Source organism: Monodelphis domestica, chromosome 1 (genome assembly GCF_027887165.1).
Source record: "Monodelphis domestica isolate mMonDom1 chromosome 1, mMonDom1.pri, whole genome shotgun sequence".
Taxonomy (NCBI): Eukaryota; Metazoa; Chordata; class Mammalia; order Didelphimorphia; family Didelphidae; genus Monodelphis; species Monodelphis domestica.
Window position 1 is genome coordinate 58,787,817 of NC_077227.1, and position 19,078 is coordinate 58,806,894.

General features: G+C 37.1%; 1 protein-coding gene across 32 annotated transcripts in view; it reads right to left on the reverse strand.

Annotated features, from left to right (window-relative positions):
• The window catches only part of KCNMA1 (potassium calcium-activated channel subfamily M alpha 1), a 936,156-nt gene that overhangs the window by 340,447 nt on the left and 576,631 nt on the right, over positions 1-19,078 (reverse strand). The window lies entirely within an intron of this gene.

Sequence of the window (19,078 nt, forward strand, 5' to 3'; positions counted from 1 at the left end):
ACTAAACCAAGGACTTTGGATGCCACGCTGGAAAGTGCCCTTTCTGTTTCCTTGATTCTCCTCTTGCTCCCAGTTAATCTTCTGCTTCAAATTGGCTTGTGGATCAAGCAATATTTCCTTGTATCTCTCCATCTGGTTTTCTGATTCACTCATCTCCATGGGCATGGGCATCATCTCTCTGACTCAGCCTGATGCATCTCCTCCTTAATGCCACATGAACCTTGCCCCAGGCAATGCAGCCCACATAGACCAATTGCACAGGTCACTGCTGCAGCCAGTTAATGGGGAGAATATCTGGCCATGGCATCCAAGGTCTGATCAAGGTCTTTAGCACAAACACACACACAGGAAGAGAAAATGACTGGAGGAATTTGGTAAACAGAAATAAAGAATCACTCCTTTGTGCTACATTAATTTTCCCTCTAAAATCAGGTTTACTGACATTAAAAAACCCACCAGTAATTAATGAACAAGGGTGTTTCTAAAAGCTTATAAATAGATCCTGGAACTTCTCTGATATTCCTGAGAGCGCTTTCTTTCTTGGGAGCATCTTCTCTTCCCTCATTGTTCGTAGATCCTGTTCTAGCAGAAACATTTCCAAACACAGCATGTTTGGGAGCCCTGGGTTCTTTACCTCTTCTACCAAATAAACTATCCAAGTCTAATGAAGGGAACTCTAATGTCTAAACATGGCATACCCCTCTGTCATAGAGTATCAGAGCTATCTGTATTTTCTGATTATCTTTACACTCCCAATTTTCCATAAGGAATTTTTTTAAGAGCTCATTTTCTGGAGAGACAGAACATACTGCATAGTTGAAAACTTGGCCCCAATCCTATCTTTCCAACGTCATTATATATTGCTGCATAATATATATTACCCAATTCCATACTACACAGTCTAGCCACACTGAACTTTTCTTGACTTCTCACAGGTAGTTCAGCCTTTCCCTTCTCCATGTTTCTACAATGGTTGTGCCCCATGCCTAGAATCCATTTCCTCCTAACTCTCTCTTCTTTGAAAATACAGTTCAAGCACCATCTTTCATATGGAGTCCTTTCTGATCCCCTGAATGGCTAGTGACTTTCCTCTCTAATGTTCTCACACTTAATGATGTTATATTTCATTTACTCCCTATATATTTACCCATGTATCCATCTCCTCCAAAAGAACATAAGATCTTTGGAAATAGACATTGCTTCTTTTTTAAATTTAATTTAAAATGTTTTTCCATGGTTACAGGATTCTTTTTTCTTTTTTATATTGATATTCCTATTTCTTAATAGTATCTGACAGGTGATAGGCTCTTAATAAATGCTTTTATAATTGATTCCTATTATGTCAAATAACCTGAGTTCAAAACCCATATCTGGCATTCAATAATCACATGGTCAAGAAAAAGTCATTAACCTAAGACTCAGTTTCTTCTCCTATAAAATGAGGGTAATAATAATGATAACAATGATAGCTAGCATTTATATAGTTTAAGGTTTACAAAGCAACTTAAATACATTATCTCATTTGTTCCTCACAATAATACTGGGAAGTAGGTACTATAATTGTCCCCATTTTATAGATGAAAAAAATAAGGCAGACAGACATGATGTGACTTGACAAGATCACAAATCTAGAGGTTTCTGGGACTGCATATGAACTCTAGTCTAGATTTGATTTCAGATCTAGTATTCTATGCACTGTGCCATCGAGCTATTTCTGGATAAAAAGACCTGTCCCAACCTAAAACAGCTATTTGAAAGTTGAAATGAAACAATTTTAAAATACTTTGCAAACTTAATTTTTTAAGTTATTGTTTTCAATTTCAGCCTGCTCTTTATCTTCTTCAGTCTTCTTCTCTTCCCATCTCCTTCCCAGATCTGAGCTGCAGGCTTTTTAGTCTCTGTCCTTCTGTTCTCATTAGACCAACTTATCTACTTTGACCCTGTCTAGTGATATCACTCCATGACAATTAAGAGCTAAAAGACCCAATTCAGGATTTAAAAAAAAATCCTAGTGTCCCCTTCACCTTAATTTTCTACTGTATTGCCCCTAAAGAGCAGAAGAAATTATATCATAGGAAAGTACTGATATCTGTGTCAGAAATGACCTTTGGGACTCACACATTGTCAACATTATGCTAACATTTCCCAAAGGGAATGAGTGAGATAATAATTTTTATAAATTAATTAAAAAATATTTATAAATTTATCCTCATTTAAATACCTTGATTTTATGTAATGTATCAATCCTTTGAAACTCAAGTTCATTATTAAACTTCTTATTTTTGTTTTGCTTTGGAAAATACCACTTTAGAAAGCCCATGTCATATTTCACTTTTTAAGAAAATTCTCATCAATTATTTCATTTTAGAAACACATATAGACACACACGCAATGAATTCCAAATTGTACTCAAATCTTTGCCTCAAAGCCTTCTGCTTAACCTGCTTCGAGAAAAGTCTGTTCAGGTTTGTATTTGTAAGGGTATTTGTTGCCATCTCTGCTGAATAAGTACACCAGTACCTATTTTTAAAGTTATTTGTTTGGTTTTGGCCTTTCTAGTCTCTCATCGTTCCGAGGACACTGCACGGAATTTGCCATCTTTGAAGAAAAACGTGTCTTGGGTTCTTGTTCCTTAAACAAAGAGCTAATTTTAGTGGAGGTCAATTAAACTGGATTCTGGATTTGAGGACAGCTGTGGGCAAGTTAACGTCTTCCATTACTGGATTCTCACACTAGATGGCAGAAAAGTACAGGAAATATTTTTGAGATAGTCTCAGGGAGAAATTCAAGAATGACCCCATTCTCCTGGTCCTTAATGCTAGAGAGAAGTTACTGGGGAGAAGTTAACTTTAAGAAAAGTGGTGGAGCTCAAAATATCCATTTATCATTTTGGCAAACATAAACTCACTTTCAAGATACATGTACTAGTCTCTTCTCTCTGTGTGTCTGTCTCTCCCTCTTTCCCTCTGTCTGTCTCTCAGCCTTTCTCTATCTTTGTCTCTCTGTCTCTGTCTCTCTCTCTTTCCCCCTGTCTCCCTCCTCCCTCTCCTTTCTACCTCCCTCCCTCCTTTTTTCTACCACAAAGAATCCCTGCATTCCTTCAAGACTCATCTTAAACACCACCTTTCCCAGAAAGTCTTTCCTAATACCTCCAACTTCCTTTATCACCATCAAGTACATTCCCCTCCAAGTTCACCTTTTGCCTACTATGTATATATGCTATATATACCTATTTTCTACATTTTTTCCTAACTAAAACAGATGCTCTTTGAGGGGGGAAAACATACTTTTTCTTTTTCTTGGTATGCTCAGCATTCTTCCCAGTGCCTGCTGAATAAACTACTTAAAATGCTTGTTGATTAATTGTCTCAAATAAGTATAGCCCTGAGAATTTGGAACCTAAGTCAAGGGAATGAGACCAAGATGTATGGAACAAGCTTTTGAAGGATTAACTTTGGTTTCTACTTTTTTCCCCTCCAAGTCCCAGCTAAAACTCCATCCCTAGTTCACCCTGAAGTCAGCAAGTCAAATCCAGCCTCAGATACTTACTGAACAAGGGGAAGGACCATGTGAATGGAAAGAAGGGAACATCCACAAAATTTGGGGTGGAAAGAAATGCTGGTATTTGGAAACTGATCTGTTTATGAGATGCTTTTAATGATTCCCATTAATACTAGCACCCTCTTTCTGTTGGTTATCTCCAATTTACCCTGCATATATTTTGTCTCCCAATTAGACCAAGATCTATTTGAGAGCTATAGATATTCTGCCCTATGTCCCATTTTCTTCTTTCTCTAACACTCTCTTGATGGTCTTATTAGCTCCCACAATTTAAATCATTATCTCTCATGTGTGAGTATGTATATATGTAAATATATATAGTTTACATTGTGTATATATATATATATATATATATATATATATATATATATAACCATTTAAAACCAGCAATGTCTCCTAAATTCTAGTCCCACAGCATCCACTGCACATTGGGAATTTTCCATAAGCATCTCAAACTTAACAAGTCCCAAACAGACCTAATTTTCTTTCTGTCAAAAGATATGGTTTTTCCTAACTTTTCTCTTAAAAAAAAAAAACAAAAAAACCCTTAACTTCTGTCTTAAAATTGGTAAGTATCGGCTTCAAGGCAGAAGAGTGGTAAGGAGTAGGCAATTGGGGTCAGCCAGAAAGTGTCTGAGGTCATACTTGAACCCAGGACCTCCTGTCTCCAGGTCTGGCTCTTAATCTACCGAGTCACCTAGATGCCCCTAAATTCCCTATTTTTTGCCAAAGATGCCACCATCTTTCCAGTCAACCAATTTTGGAAATCTTGGGATTATCGCCAAGTCCTCATGATAGGTCTTTCTCTCATAGGTAGTTTTATCCATTCTGTTTCCAACATGTTTTGTATCTCCATTCATGTGCTATTTATTTAAGTCCCATCTTATTTCTCTGGATCTACTGCTTTCTACTTGGTTTCTTTGCCTTAAAACTTTCCATTCTCCAATAAATCCTCCACAGAGATGCCAACCTGATATTCCTAAGGTCCAACTCAGGTCACATTTGCTTCCTATTCCAGAACTCCCTATTGTCTCTAAAAGAAAATGTAAGTGACTCTGTTTAGAAATAAACCAGTCTATCTATATATCTTCTCTCCTTTAGACAAAGTCGCCTACTTACCCTTCTTTCTCCCACATTCATGACCTTGCACAGGATATCTTCCATTCAGAGAAGCATTTTCTCCTTATTACTTGGGATCTCTAGCTTCCTTCAAAACTCAGCCGAATTAAAGCAGATCTCTTTTTCTCTCTCCAATTTTCAGGGACCCATCCCCATATCCCTCATTATTAAATACTTACTACATGCTACATGGGGGCAGTTAGATGGCACATTAGATAGAGAGTGTTTGACCTGGGGTCAGGAAGACTCATCTGAGTTCAAATCAAGCCTCAGACATTTACTTGCTTGATGACCCTGGGCAAGTCACTTCATCATGTTTGCATCAGTTTCCTCATCTGTAAAATCATCTGGAGAAGGAAATGGCAAACCCCTGCAGTATTTTTGTCACAGAAAACCCAAATACAACAAAGTGTTGTATGAGACTGGAACATGACAGAAATAATGACAACAGGCTAGGCTTAGTACAGGACATGGAAAACACAAAGACAAAAACACCCTCAGTCCTGAAGGAACTTGCATAATTCTAGGGTAGGATTAGAATAGGCAGCAGGGAACAATGATATCCTTCTAGGTGGAAAATACAGTGAAAATAAAGTCAAAGGGGTAGAAATGAGCATAGTACAAAGGGATAACTATGGATCGCAATGGCTCAGGTCCCTCCAATTAGCCTGAATCAACAGGACTGGTACCTCCAATCTGTTTTAGAGACAGAGTTATTGCATGGATTGATAAAATCTGAAATTCCACTTAACTATTTCAGTGTTTGTTTAACCTCCCTCTAGAACGTAGGTTTTCCTCATCCTAGAAGATCATGTTCATTATATTTTTCTTTTGTTTCAACACATTAATTTTTAAAATACCCATAAATTGCAAAAAATCTCAGATTATTGAAAAAAAAGGGAATGCAGTCTTTCATGCACTTTCCTTCATTTTTGTCACTCTTTCCAAATATTACAACTCTGCCCAATTCATTAGAGGATTATAGACTTGGAACCTTAAGGATCAACAGAGGCATTATTCTCCAATCTCCATATTTTACATTCAAAGAAACCAAAGGCTAAATGACCAAAAACAACTTTTCCTGGGTGATCTAGCTACAAAACCATACCACAAAAATTTGAACTTAGGTCCCCTGATTCCCTATTCATGGTTCTTTCTACTACACCAAGCCTCTTCTAGGACCTCTAGATTTTGTTGGCAGGGAAAATCAATAAATTCCCCTTTTGACGCTGCTGCCATTGTAAAAATATGTCCAGTAGCAATCACTTAAATTCTGAGAGGGGCTCTCCCAGTAATATCCCAGATGAGGTACAGTCACATGGAAAGGCTCTGACATCCATGAAACCCTACTGCTGATGCATTACCAAAAGAGATTCATTTGGGCAAGCTATTAAAATTCAGCATGTAACACAACCATGCAAGTCAATGAGGATTTAGGATTTGTGTTAGCAGTTTAGAGCACCTCCTTTAGAGGTTGTCTCTTTGAAAGCAATAGCAAAAGAACACAATTGGAAATCTCTTCGGGCAAAATCATTTCTCCAATGAACAGGTTTAGCTTGAGAGGTGCTGGAATAGCAATCAGTGCACTGCAATATATCCAAACTTTCCGCATTCTGCTTCCTGAGGATGCCTTCTTCTTAAGCCCTATCAAGGGAGCCAAGCTCAATAATGAGTTCATTCCTCTTGCCACTGTACAGCAATTCAGCTCTCCAATGCTCAAGATATACTGTTCCATCACTTGGTCTGAAATAAGTGCCAGCCATGAGTAGAGACTACATACCCAAGGCTGGTAATAATTCAGGGTGGACATGGAGGAAAGTATTGATTCTTTATCTGTTTGGCTATATTTGTGGAACAGGCTTTGAAGACTGGAAGGGTAGATCGGTGTGGGTAGAAAAATTTAATGTTTGGGTAGTAGCTAGAGATTTACCTTTGAGGAGGCTGAATTAATCTTATTACCAAATTAAAAAGCAATAGCATCAGGGGGCAGCTGGGTAGCTCAGTGGATTGAGAGCTAGGCCTAGAGATGGTAGGTCCTAGGTTCAAATCTAGCCTCAGACACTTCCCAGCTGTGTGACCCTGGGCAAGTCACTTTGACCCCCCATTGCCTAGCCCTTACCACTCTTCTGCCTTGGAGCCAATACGCAGTATTGACTCCAAAACAGAAGGTAAGGGTTTAAAAAAAAAAGCAACAGCATCAGATACTTTGTTTCATGGGAGCAAAAAAAATTATTGGAGCTCCGCATTTTATAAATTGACCAAAACATGGGAGGAATTTAAATTTGGCAAGAGCTGGAGGGGATTTGATCTGACCGACCCTTAATACTAACTTTATTTTCTTCCTTTTACTCCTATCCTTTATTTTATGATAAATCCAAATTATAATTAAAAACTTAATTTTAAACAAAAAGATATCAATGTCAATTTATCAATAATCTATTCCATGGCTCTCTTCTGATCCCTTATCAATATTTGTTCAGATATGAACATATTTGTGCTATTTGCACAGCTATAATGAAAATATATACCACAATCAGCATTTTAATTTCTTTTTTTATTTTTAGATTTTTTCCCTAAATTTCTAGTTCTTCCTACACTTGATGTATTTTTATGGAAACAGCATTCCTCATACAATGATATTCCATAGTCCAATTATTCATTCCCAGCCTTGGAAAATTAGATTGCCTATATTATACACAATGCCTCTATAAACATTTCTGTACAAATAATTCTTTTTTCTTTTCATTGTTTTCCTGAAAGTATGTTTGTAAAGTAGGAATTTTGGGTCATAGGACATCAATTTCATGGCTCCTTTCATATAATACTGGCGGTTTTCCAGAAAGACTACCTTGGTTTCCAATTCTACCAGCAAGGTAGGAATATACATAAGTGCTCTCAAGTTCAAATAGAAACCAGGGCCACCATACTATACATAAGGATCCCTAGGGCACTGCATTGACTTAAAAAGATACACATTAACATTATATTCTAAAAATGTTGGCTTTTTCTTTGTTTCCTCATCTGTAAAATGGTGATAATGACAGCATCCACTTCAACGGGTTGTTGTTATGATCAAATGAGATTATTATTATAAAATGCTTAGCACAGTGCCTGGCACATAGTAGGCAGTTCATAAATGTTCATAAATGCTATTTTTATTATTTCTCAATTATATTTTAATCTGGTTCAGGAAGCATGCAGTAGCTTTGTGGCAGCATTTTGGTCTGTGTGTTTGATATCTCTGGTGTATGTCTCACAACAATCTAATCAATATTCATTTTTATCATTTCAATTTATTTTTGACAACCTGATGAGTTTGAGTGGAAGGATACAGTGATTTTAATTTGTATTTAATTCTTAATGATGCTGATTTTTTTGAGATTACACCTATTGTTCAGGTTCCCATTTTTGTGGATTATCCATCCAGACACTTAGGCATATAAAGAATAATTAAGCTAAAGTCAAGAGAATATCTGAGTATAAACCAAGACTTAAATCTGTTAATAATAATTTTAAAAGACCCTTACTTTCCATCTTAGAATCAATACTAGATATTAATTCCAAGGCAGAAGAGTGGTAAGGGCTGTCAGAAAAAGGAGGTTAAGGGACTGGGCCAGGATTACACAGCTAGGAAGTGTTTTAAGGTCAAATTTGAACCCAGGACTTCTGATCTCTAGGTTTGGCTCTCAATCCACTGAGCTGTCCCAGGAGATTTTATATATATATATATGTATATATGTATGTTTCAGTTGAGTGAATATGGATAGAGAAGTCACAATTTCTAATGCACTGTATAGTGATATTTTCTGTTGTTTCTGTTGTACCAGGTTGTTGTGAGGAAATGTTTTGTGAACCCCAAGGTGCTATATAAGATTCAGTGTAATGAATAGACCTGGTCAAGGAGTCAAGACCTGAATTTAAATCCACCTCTGACTTATACTGTTTGCATGACCTGGGCAAGTCACTAAACATTTGGATTTATGGAAGATGATGAATTTTAGAGAATGGATTGCTCCACACTAGCAGAAGGTGTTCTTCACAAGGGGTTCCCCACTCTGATGCAATCAGAGATCCAGTTAAAATGAAAGTGCTTTGTACAGGGGAGTCATTATTTGTTCATTTGGAGATTAGAGTACTTTTCAAAGGAGGTAAAGAAGGCTCATTAAGTTCTGAGATCCTTCTAGGTGCCATCCAGCTCTGGAGCTCTCCAAAAACACTTTTGAATGAATGTTCCTCCATCACTGGCATCATTAGCATCATGTCTGAGGATGAACTCACTATATTTAAGGAACAGAGGAGAAGAGGTTTCCTTTTTTTCCTTAAAAAAATACCATCAAATCTAATTTGAGGTCTTACTCTTCCTACCTTAGTGGCTTTACAGCTTGGGTTAGTACAAAGTGTAACAGGACCTTGGACAGCACAATTATTAGCCCTGTAACCCATGTCACTTAACCTCTCTGATTTCTCAGGATTCGCATTGCTAAAATGGTAATACTACTACTGTTGTACATACCCCACAGGGTTGTTGTGAAGATCAAATCCATCACTCAAACAATATGGATTTATTAATCCCCTGTTACATACCAGGAACTGTGCTAAGCCCTGGAGATACCAAGACAAAAATCAAAGTCTTTGCTCTCAAGTATACCTTCTAAGAAATAATAATCTGGGTAACAATTGTTGTAAATCTATGTTCTTCTATAAAAGTCAGTTGTTTACTGCTTGATCACATGGGTCAATGGGGATATGATTGGGGATTTAGACTCTAAACAATCACCCTGGTGCAATTATCAATAATATGGAAATAGGTCTTAATCAACGATACATGTAAAACACAGTAGAATTGTGCATCAGCCACAGGAGTGGGGGGAGGAGGAAAGGGAAAGAACATGAATCATGAAACCATGGGAAATGTTCTAAATTAATTAATTAAATAATTTTTAAGCAACTAAAAAATTAAATAAATAAAAGTACCATAAATAAGTCAGTTGTTTATCATTGTTGTTTTTATTGTTATTTAGAGAGTTCTGCTTCCAGTTACAATATATCTTGGATAACCTAAAGGAGATTGCCTCTTTTCTTTTTAAACCCTCATCTTCCATCTTAGAATCAATATTGCATATTGGTTCCAAGGCAGATGAGAGGTAAGGGCTAGGCAGTGGGACTTAACAAGAGTTAAACCCAGGGTCACAAAGTTTTGAGATTCCTCAGGCCAGATTTAAAGCCAGGATCTGACACTGAGCTACCTATCTGTCCCCAAGATTTTATCTTAAGGACTCTTTGGTCCTGTCCTTTTCGACTTTGAAAAGAATCATAATTACTCCACAAGTCAAACATGGAATTGATATTTAATATTAAATATGATAAAAACAATAGATATATTATGCCTTCAAGAGGCTTTGAAAGACGGCTGACTTCCTATTTGACTGTGAAGATATCTTTAATATCTCATGCCTTTATTTCAGAATATAACCCCCTTCTCCCTAGTACTCACACACAAGTTTATTCTCATGCTCCAATTCTTAACAACTCAGTTAGTTCTATTATAGTCCTGTAGGGGGAGCCAAAGACTGCTCCTTGAGAACCAATAAGGTCAATGATTTTCATGGAGGGTATAAGTTGTATTGGTCTTGAGGTTCAGGAAGGAGAGATGCCCAACACACAACACTTAGAGCTGGAAGAGATCCCCTTGTTTAACATATCAGTCTTGCTCTGTGACCTGGACCCAATGAACTTCAAGAATTCCCCAACTCAACTGGGGGAGATAACTTCTTATCTGATGTTTTTATTTTTTCCCCAACTACCCAGGACCCTGAACCTGAATGAAATTTGCCTCTATCTGAAATAAAATAGGCAGAGGACAAATAATGAGGTTCTTCAAACTGAAGTTACTGCCAAGGCGCGGAGCATCCTTATGCCCCAGTGCCCTCTTACATAGCACAACATTGGTTTTAATCAGAAATCAGGTACTAATTCCTGACTTTGGCTATAAAGCCATCCATAGCAATAACTTATAATAACAGCAATCGAAGATATTTCTATAGCCCTTTAAAGTTTAAAATACTTTACAGATCTCATCTCATTTAATCTTCCTAACAACCTAAAAGTACTGCTGAAAGTAATACAAGTAGATATTATTCTACCCATTTAACAGATGAAGATACTAAGATGACTTATCCAATGCCACACAGCTAGTAAATATTGGAGACAAGATTCATGCCTACATTTCTGTGGGGGTTTCGCCAAACTCTCTCAAGTCCCATCAAACTACTCTCCTTCAAACCATGTTCATTCCTACTTCTTCTGCCTTAGTCACATTATTTCCTTCTCTCCTTCTTCTGCCCATCCAAATCCTACCCATTCTCCAAGGTCCAATTGTATCCAAAGTCTTACATCCACCATGAATCATGAAACCATGGACCTAGACCTGGAAAGGCAGTTAGAGCTGATCTAGTCCAATTCCCTCAAATGACAGAGGAAAAAACTGAGACACAGAAAGTTTAAGGAATTCACTAAAGTCACACAGGTGGAGGGATTTAACTTCAGGTCCCCTGATACCAAATCCAGCACTTTTCCAATAAACTGTGATATTTCTTTTCCTAACTACCTTGCCCCCCTAACTGATTTTTCTCTTCTCATTTATTACTCCTACAAAATTTCCATGAGTGTTTCATATTTCTTTCACATATAGTATTTTGACTATTTGGGGACTAAATATATTTAGACAATGTACCATTTATTATTTACCCTACATGAGCCTCGGCTCCCTGATTTGACGATATATTTTAAGGTCAGTTATGGTATCTTCCACTTCTTCATACATCACTGGGCACATAACAGGGATTCAGTAAACATTTGTTGATTGGTTGCTTGCTTGAATGATTGAAAAGAAAACAACAACGTCCTCCCTGCACCTCTGTCTAGCTGTGCAAGATGTCCTTGAGCTCAAAAATAAAACCAACCTTGACATTTCCAGAAGAGATAAAAATTCACTTCATGATTCCAAGAAGAACTAGACAAGGGATTTGTCCTCAAAAGCAGATCCTTCCAAAACACAGAAATCTATCATTTAAAGTTACTTTGTACTTGGTAATTGGAGAGGAAGATGACCTTTAAAAAAAAAAAAAACCCTTTCCTGTACATTCAGGAAAGTTGGAATTCTCCCAAATTCCTCTGGTGTCAATCTTCTTTAGTCACATTTAGTTTCAGGGTCACAAAACACTGAACACAGGGATAGAAATAGAGGCTAGGAATTTTGAGGAAGGGAATCCCAACAGTTAATTTTCTATGCTCTAACAGAGGAAGGTAAAACGTGTCTCTATATGATGGGAAATGGGATAATTCATTTGTATTCATTCACAGATATCCTTCTGTATATACTTTTATATGGCTTTTACATGAGTTCCAAGGGAATTTGAAACAGTCCAAATCTACTTTCTTACAAGTTCCCTAAGCATGGCAGCCATATCTACCTCATTAGACTGGAAGTGCACAAAAGGAAGTTCCATCCTTCACTCATCAATTCAGAACAGACAACATTAGATATATCTGCCAGTAAGTCCTGGAGGTGCCCAAGGAAGAACTCACAGCTCTTTCTTTCTCATTGGAGAGAGCTGAAGAGGGGACTGGACTTGTGGTCAAAAAAACTTCAGTTTATAGCCCATCTCCAAAATTTATCATCAGTATCAGTTGCCTTATCATAAAATGAAGCAAATAATACTGTAGTATGGATCTCATGATATAAAATTAAGGCTTAAATGAGAGAATATACATAAAGTATTTCCAGATTTTTTTCAGACATTGTTATTCTTATTTTCATATAAGTTTCCAGAGCCCCATGATATTAAAAGGATGGCAATATGAACATTAAGAATAGAAGACAGTGATTACTAAGATCCTACATGGCTTTATCAAGAATAAACTGAACCAAAGTATCCTCACTGCATTTTAAGCAAGAGTTTTAGACTGTCAGATGCTATAAATATAGTTGGTCCAGATTTTTTCTAACAGAGGGGCTTGTGTTGCTCTTGGAGATAGGGTGGATATCAACTTCTAGTACAGAAGCTTCATTACTTTACCCAGATGTCTGATTTTCTCAACAGGGATCCTCTCTCCACCCACAAATAACATAACTTCTTTAAGCCTTAGCGTAAGCTTTCTTAGGATTATTGATATAGAGCTAGAAGGTATCTTGGGTGCTCCGGAGTTCAACAACTCCCTCTCCGATTTTACAGTTGTTCTAGTACAACCCCCTCATCTTTATAGATGAGGAAATTGAAGCTCAGGAAAGCTAGGATTTGCCCAAGGTCAAACGGGTAGTAAGTAATAAGGTAGGGACTGGTAAAATAGGTGGCATAGTAGATAGAAAACTCATCCTAGAGACAAGGAGACATAAGTTCAAATCTGACCTCAGATACTTTCCAGCTGTGTGACCTTGGGTTAGTTAATTACCTTCTGTTTGCTTCATTTTTCCTTAGCTATAAAATGGGGGTGATAACAGCACCTACCTCTAAGGGTTGTTGTGAGGATCAAATCAGATAATATTTGTGAAGTGTTTAGCATAATGCCTGGCACATACTAAGTGCTATATAAGTGCTTATTATCTTCCTTTCCCCCCAATGACTAAAGAACATTGATTAATGGATTTTTGGCCACCTGGAAGAAGGTCCATAATGAAGTGACCCAGAATTTGTCCTTGACAACATACGATTTGACATTTTTATTAATGACTTTAATTAATGCTAATAAATTGTATTATCATCATTAATTCAATTCTTCAAATGCTAAAAGTCAGAAATCAGTTTATTTAGTGTTAATTCAAGTTACTGAATGCTAAAAAGTACAATAAGGGAAGTATCAAATGTGCAGTAAAATAAAGGCTGAATATTACTATAGAGGGGTTTTGCCTCCTAGGTCCCTTCCAACTCTGAGATTCTGTAATTTTATGAGAATGAAAATGCAAGGATATACCTCATCTTGAAAGAAAAAATAAGCAAAAACCTTTGAGGATAATAAGGTCATGATGGTGCCAGGCTGAATAGCAAAATGTGAGAGTAGATGGAATTTGCAGTCTCTTTTCTCTATATGTCTAAGATCCCTTCCCTGTGTTACATGAATATGGCTCAAAAAGTAGGATGAGAAGCAAGGAAAAGGATGAGATATGATCCCATCAGCCTCCCACCCTGTCTACGAGGAGACTGTCACACTGAGGAGATGTGGGGAAGAGTCCAGAAAACAAATTCAGCAGCAACAAAGTCTAATTACTTTCAGCATAAAGGGAAAAAGGGAAAGTAATCCTGAGTTTCTTTTGTTCTACCTGTTGGCTTGAACTTAGATTTCCTCATTCTACACTCAGTCCTGGCCTTTACTTAAGAAGCATCTCTGAATTCAAAGAGTGTGGCAGCACTGTAGGGGATGGCCCATTCTAAGGGATTATTCTTTAATTTTATTACTTTGCTATTTTTCACTTAGAATAAGATTGCTCGGTATATCTTTGGCTGGGGAAACAAGCGCACCAGTGCCAGCTATAACCTCCTGGAGGATGCTGGGTTCATTGTGTAATGGGAGAATCCATGTGTTAAATTGATGATGAGCTGTGCACCCCTAGGAAGGCAGGTCTGGGTGTTTCACTAACGAAGTTCTGAAAGTATTTCTCTAAAAGGCAATTTTCTTGCAAGGCAGCTTGATGATATGAACAGTCAAGACCCCCAAATTAACTCTTTGCTAATGACTCTCATTTTCCCGAGTTGTCATGTTCTCCAGACCCAAAACTAGCTGCTGAGTGTACCTCACCCAATCAAGGTGTGCTGTTAGTGTGGCAAAAGAACAACCCCATTCCATGTGTACGCTTAGGGTTAATTCTGTTACTGTAAAAGCTAGAGATGAGAGATATGAGGCAACCATGTCAACTCTGAATAATGGAAAACACCTACATGAACCAGCCAAGAGGACTCTATCATGAATAGACTTTCCATTCCCAAACATCCTCCTCTTTGATGCTGGACAAACCCTGTCTTGACATTAAGCCAACTTTAGCAATGTTGCAGCTATGCCTTCTTTGTCTTGTCACAACCATGTGTCTCAAGGCTGTACCATGGCATTTTGGGTAAGACTAGGGTAAGAATCTTTTCTGGTTATGCCATGACTTGTCCTTACTTTTAAAATAAATAATAAATTCAATTTCCTCATCTATAAACAAAATATTTAACAAATAAAACTTTAAAGCACCAGATCAGTGTTTTGAGTTATTTTCATTTTTCATGTGAGTAGCTGGACAACAAAACCTCAAAGATGATTCAATAGTATTCATTCATTCATTCATTGAGAAGTTATTTATTCAGGATCAAACCTGTATTAAGGACTATAGACACAAGGATAAAAAGGAAACATGTTTATCTTCAATGGGTTTATATTTTACTAGTAGAATGGAGAAGGGAAACATACTGAATGAGAAATTTCTACAAATATATACACACATGTATAGACACCAATAGGCAGCTAGGTGATGGAGTGGACTGAGAGGCCTGGAGTCAGGAAAACTCATCTTCTTGAGTTCAAATCTTGCCTGAACCACTTATTATCTGTGTGACCCTGAGCAAGTTTCTTAACCCAGTTTACCTCAGTTTCCTCATCTGTAAACTCAGCTGGAGAAGGAAATGACAAACCTCTCCATTATCATTGCCAAGAAAAACCCAATGAGTTCACAAATAGTCAGACATAACTGAAAAACAACATACACACAAAGTAAGTAAACTAGGGAAAGGGAAACAATTATAGTCAGTAATAAGTTGAATCTTGAATGGAATTGGAGATTCTAAGAGTTGGAGATGAGGAAGAAAAGCATGCCAGAGAGCTATGTGAACAGCAGAAAAATAAGAAATAGAATACCCTATACAGTACTTTCAAGGAGACCACTTTGGCTGGAACCTAGAGAGCACAAGGGAAACAAATGGGAAATTAGCTTGAAAAGAGTTGGTTCATGAAGGTATTAAGTACTAAATACAGGGCTTGATGTTTGATCTTAGAAATGACAAGGAAACACTAGAGAAAAGGAACAAAATGGTTGAATTTTAGAAATATTACTTTGATGGCTATAGAGAATATGGACTGGAGAGGAGAGCCTTGAAGTGGGAGTACCATTTACAAGGATGATGAAAGGCTGTTGTTTAGTTATTTTCAGTTGGGTCCAACTCTGTGATACCACTTGAAGTTTTCTTGGCAATGACATTGGAGTGGTTTTCCATCTTCTTCTCCAGATTATTTTATAGATGAGGAAATTGAAGCAAATGGGGGAAGTGACTATTCCAGGGTCACTCCACTGGTCTGAGGCCAGATTTGAATATGAGTCTTTTTGACTCCAGGCCTTTGCTCTCTCCACTGTATCACCTAGGTGCCCTATAATGTAATAGGGTCTGAGGTAGAGTGGCAGCCACAGGAGGAAAGGGGATGGATACAAGAGATATAGGGGAGGAATAGTTAATAATGAATAGAATTTGCATAGTATTTGAAGATTTATAAAGCATTTAACAAATTATCTCATTTTATGCACACAATAACTCTGGAGGGTTGATGCTACTAATCCATCATCTTACAGAGTCCTGGAATATATCCACACATAGGGGGCCAAATATGTGTGATAATTGAGGAGAGTAAAACTAGTCAAAGTCACTGGAAGATCAAATGAGGTTATGTGAATCTTTTCTAAACTGTAAAGTACCAAACAAGAAAGATATTGCTAAAAGTTCAATGAAAAGGTTGATATGTGATGGAAAATTCTAGAATCTTCTCTCAAAGTATTCAGATATTTGTTCTCAGTGCCTCTTTTAAAGGCAAATTAAGCTTTCAATTGCCTATAAATAATCCCCAAAGTTCTTCATTTCAGTTGTCCAAGATCCCACCCTCCTCTCCAAGATTAAAAGAAAGCAGGGAGGTAGCAACTTTAGAGAGGAACCTAATAATTCAGTACAGAATAGAGAGTATACAAATAAGATGGAGCTGGTAACCAAGAGGGTAGAGGCAGCTAGAAAAGATATTCCTCTGGAGCCTATATGCCAGCGGAAGTTTAACAAACTGAGCACAGACAAAGGGAAAATTTTCTCCAAAAAGGGCTAAATTGAGGTTCACAGAATCACACAAATCTGGTCTCTGTCACTTGCTGTCTTTAGGGCCTTAAATAAGGCATTTATCCTCTCTTGATCTCAATTTCCTTATCTATCAAATTAAAGGGTTAGATGAGAAGATCTCTTAAGATTCCTTTTATGGTGAAATCTATGACTTTCATGCAGCTACAACTGTGTCTATTAAGGAGAAAATCACAGGTTCACATATTTCCAGCTGGTTTTTTACGAATGAGGAAACTGAGGTCCATAGAAGTTATAGTACTTGTAAGTACATGCAAGTAGTAAGCACCAGAGGTGGGATTTGAACCCAACTTCTTTGACCCAAAGTCATCATTTTACCATGATGCTATAGTGTCTGAAAGTCTCTTTCTCTCTTTTTAAAGGAGAGGTTGTTTACTAATGGGAAGTGAACCACACATGGAAAACACTCAAAAAATTTATCTTTGACATCCCCATTACTCCTTTTCTGAACAGTTTTGCTCCTTTTGTGGCATTCATTGCTCCACCAAAGTGCCTAGTATCCTAGACTTTATTTCCACCTACCTCTCTTCTTCCTCAAATCTAATTTTTAAGAAAAGAGTTAATACATGCAAACTAATTTAAAATTAATGAAGACTACTGAATTATCCTTTCAAGAAATTTATTATTTATAATATTAACACTATTTTATTATTCATTAATGATGAATAAAATATATATCTATATTTTAATATGGAACATGGAAATAATTTTGCTTATAGGATATCATAATGATGATCAAAATAGCTAGCCTTGATACAGCACTTTAGAGCATTTTACATTATTATTTCATTTTATCTTCACAACAAACATGAGAAGAGGTTCTCTTATCCCTATTTGACAGTTGAAATGGTGAGAAGTTAATGACTTGTGCAGGGTCATACAGTCATTTAACAGTTGAAATGGTGAGAAGTTAGTGACTTGTGCAGGGTCATACATTCAGGATTTGAACACTGGTCTTCCTGATGACAAGTCCAACACAGTCTATTATATCACTTAGCCAATTGTTGGCTTCCTTCAAGTCTGATAAAATTCCCCCTTCTTCAATAAGCCTTCCTTCTAGGGCTTTTCCCCCATTGATTTATTCCAATTATCCTTTCTATCATTGTCCCTCCATTTGAATATGAGCTCCTTGAGGGCAGGAACTGACTTTCTTTGTTTCCCTGGTGTTCAGCACAATGCCTGGGACATAGAAAGCACTTAATCAAATTTATTAGCTGAGTGAGACATTAGCTGAGCAGGAAGCCACATGATGAAAGACAAGGGATCAGTTTTTACCCTTCTTATCTGTACCTTTGAACTTCTCAGCCTTCCTTTAAGTCCCTACTAAAATCTCATCTTCTACTGAAGAACTTTCCCAATCTCACTAAATTCTAGAGCCTTCCCTCTCTTAATTTTTTCCCCTATTAATCTTAAATAGATAGATTGGTGGAGAAATAGATAGAAGATACATGATAGATAGATAGAAGACAGATGATAGATGTTAAATGACAGAGATGATAGATGACAGATAGATGGATGATACATAGATGATAGATGATAGATAAATGATAGATGGATGGATGGGTTTGTACATATTTGTTTGTTTTGTCTCCCCATTAGATTGAGCTCTTTGAAGTGTACACATTGACCAGAATCTTTTCCATCATCTACAAATACAGCAGAATTTGTAGTTAAAACATTGCTAAAGGAAATCATTTCTAGATTTGGTGTTCCAGTTTCCATTGACTAGGACCGGGGGAGTCACTTCACAAAGAAAATATTGGGGAAAGTTTATGAAAACCTAGGGATAACAACTAGATTTCATACACTGTATCATCCACTGAGCCCTGAACAGGTAGAGAGGTGAGATTTACATAAGGAAGAGATTGTGTTTGGCCTCTTTCTACATCTCCAGTGCTTAGCACAATGCTTGGCACATAGTAGGCATTTAACAGATATTTATTGACTGATTACCATCATTCAGGATCATACTACTCTCTCAAGATGTGCCTGACAACCCAGTAGGTTTTTAAATAAATATTTATTGACTGACTGCTGCACTGAAAATATATCTCTAGGATGTCTGTCCAGCTGTGTCTTCACATTTTCTGATGAGGAGAAGCTAAGGTAATTTGCTTTAATTGGACAATGATCACCCTAGTTCTCCATCTCCACCAACACCTTATATACAAAATAGCCCATCATTTCCACTTGAAATTGGAGTTCATGGAGAATTATTCCTATCAGACTCCAGGGCTTGAAGTAAAAAACCATTCAGT